This window comes from Myotis davidii, unplaced genomic scaffold (genome assembly GCF_000327345.1).
Source record: "Myotis davidii unplaced genomic scaffold, ASM32734v1 scaffold221, whole genome shotgun sequence".
Lineage (NCBI taxonomy): Eukaryota > Metazoa > Chordata > Mammalia > Chiroptera > Vespertilionidae > Myotis > Myotis davidii.
In genome coordinates, this window is record NW_006293349.1 from 2,574,192 (window position 1) to 2,577,201 (window position 3,010).

Here is a 3,010-nt window from a genome sequence, read left to right on the forward strand (position 1 = left end):
CCATAGGCCAGTAGTTCTCAACCTGTGGGTCGCGACCCCTTCGGGGGTTGAAAAACCCTTTCACGGGGGTCGCCTAAGACCATCGGAAAACACATATATAATTACATATTGTTTTGTGATTAATCACTATGCTTTCATTATGTTCAATGTGTAACAATGAAAGTACATCCTGCATATCAGATATTTACATGACGATTCATAACAGCAGCAAAATTACAGTTATGAAGTAGCCACGAAAATAATTTTATGGTGGGGGTCACCACAACATGAGGAACTGTATTAAAGGGTCGCGGCATGAGGAAGGTTCAGAACCACTGTTAAGCTGTTGAGAAGAGACAATGAAAAGTGTCCTCATTGTCTGTTTTAGCCATGGAGGAGGACACTTCACCTCACCAGGACAGTGCAAGGAAGAACACCAATGGAGACAGCTAACACCAGGATGGGTACCCATAGGCACTGAACGTGTTGGCTGATCAGCGCTACTGCTTTTATTTCCTCCAGTTCACTTGTCACGCTGCCTTCTTCTGAACAGCTACGAAGGATTTTACTAACTAGGATGGCTGCAATCATTAAAAATTTGGTGAAATTCCAAAATCCACAAACCCTAGAAATTTTCCTGGATCCCCTCCTTGGAGAAATACTGCAAGCAACTTACGACATCCTAAATCAGAGAGGTTGGGCTGGAAAACCATTTATGTAATTTCTCTGCTTTTGTTTTGGGGAATCTTCCAAGAGAAGTGTCTAGAGAATCCGAGATAATTATGAGCAGGGTTTGCTAACGTGGCCTCAACAATGATTTTACTTTTCTTGTAATGTTGCACTCAGCTCCACATCATTTTTTCCAGTGGTGTGTCACGCTGTCCCCATGGACTGTCTGGCCGTATGCTGGCCTGGTGTTGGCTATAGCAAAAGGGTGGATGTACAATTCCCTTCCTCAGCTTGATGTTCATTTCAGTGAAATCTCCCAAGATGTACCCCTTTATCTTTCCCTCCCATTAAATAGATACGAGTTCAAAGAGTCTCTCAGTTTCTAATTATATTTTAAATAGAAAATAGTAACTTTGATCATTCAACAGCCTTGAATTTTAGCTATGAATTTCCTCCTAATGAGTCAGTCATCGTAACTAATAACGAGCAAACACATCTTTCTTTTTCCTCCCCTTCCCCATGTGAGAGGATGCTGCTGGGAGAGTGGGGAGGTCAGGGGATCCTCACACCACCCGCCCCGCTGTGACCAGTGCTGCCTCCAACTACTAACTCCCGGCCGCTGGCCTGCATGCGGGGCACACCCGCACTGAGATCTGGGGAGTGACTGTTTCAGCTCACACCAGGCAGCAATCCAAGGGACACACCCCGACACGGAATCCAGGTCAACGTGCTGCCCCCTTCGCAGCTCCCTGTGCCCCTAACAACCAACATCAGTAATAAACACATGCATCCCAATCCTCATCCACAGGGCGCCTTTCGGGGATGCTGTTCCATGACGTCTCTGTGTCCCTTGGCATAGTCGACTAAACAGACAGAAATTTCTACAGTTCCCCAGGCAATTTACACACACACACACACACACACACACACACACACCAAGCAACATAAAACAAAACTTGAAGCATTTGTCTTACATTATGTGTGAGGTGTCCGTATTTGTGGAATGGGAGGGAATTTTCAGTATTTCAATTTGATACATGACATTACTATTTTTTTTTCTTTTTAAAAAATTTAACTGCAAGGAAATTGAATCAAGTAAATTTGAACAAAAGGGGTAAGAACTCCTGTGGGAAGCATTTTTTCCTTGTGATTCTCATTCCGGTGCCATTTTGTTTTTACCCTTAAAATAAAACAGAGTATAATTGGGATGCAGTTCTATTTCAACTATTTAAATTCACTTTGAAATTAACTTTTGACTTTTCTGTCATTCTCTCTTATCATCCTTGGTAAAATACCTGTTTCTTTCCATTTTGTAATCTTTGTGTGGTCTTTTATTTGTGATACTTGTGGTAAACACAGAGTTTGCCTGCTTTCAATTTGTTTGCTAACCCGTTCTATTGTTTATTTTTTCTATTTTAGAAACAAATCCATAACATCTGGAAGTGTTAACCAGCCATTGTAAATCCAAAGACTTCCTCTGCTGGAGAGAGCGACCCCCCTTTTCTCAGAGCGATGGAAACACTGGGGATAATCCAATTACTGAGAATTACAGGAGTTCTAAAGCAACAGAAGAAATGGATTACTTCCCATGGATTTTGCTGGATTAAGTGTTCCATATTTTAAATCACATGCCATTTGATATGTATTAATTGCCTGCTGTGTGCAAGGCCATGTGATAGCTCCTATGGAGTATACAATGATGAATAAACGTGAGTCTTGCCCTCAAGTAGCTCTCAGTCGAGTACAGGAGATAAAAAAGCTGTAAATGAAAAGAAACTAAGAGCCACGAGAAAGATAGAGGAGGTGAAAGCAGGAGGAGAATGACCTCGGCAAGGGAGGGTCTGAAAAAGTTCCCTTATTGGTGATATTTGGGCTGAGCCTTGACAGTTGTGCAGGATTTGAGCACATGGGGTGAGCACAGGTCGTTGCAGACAGCGCAGCGCACCCAAAGGCATGGGAACAAGCAGCTACGCCAGGCGTTGCAAGAAGAGAGCCATTCCATTGGTTAAGCAAGTAGTGCCGAAAGCAGGGTGAGGTGCATGTCAGAACGAACCTAAGAGAAATTACTAGGGTGGCAGTAGGAAACAGAGAGGATGGCTGCACATTAGAGACTAGAAATAAAGTCCTAGTAATCTATTCAATATCACCCAAGATCAACACTGTGAACCATCAATATGGCATCGTTTCCATGTGGAAATTTTCTACTTGGAATGACTTGTTTTCATTAGTCAGATGTTTTGACTTAATCACTTCATGAAACGCAGCTAACATCTGTAAAATGATGAGAGGTAGAGGCGAATTCCTGGTCTGGGTTTTGTAAATTTTAAGAAATGCCTATATTATTAAACACTTAGTCGTCCCC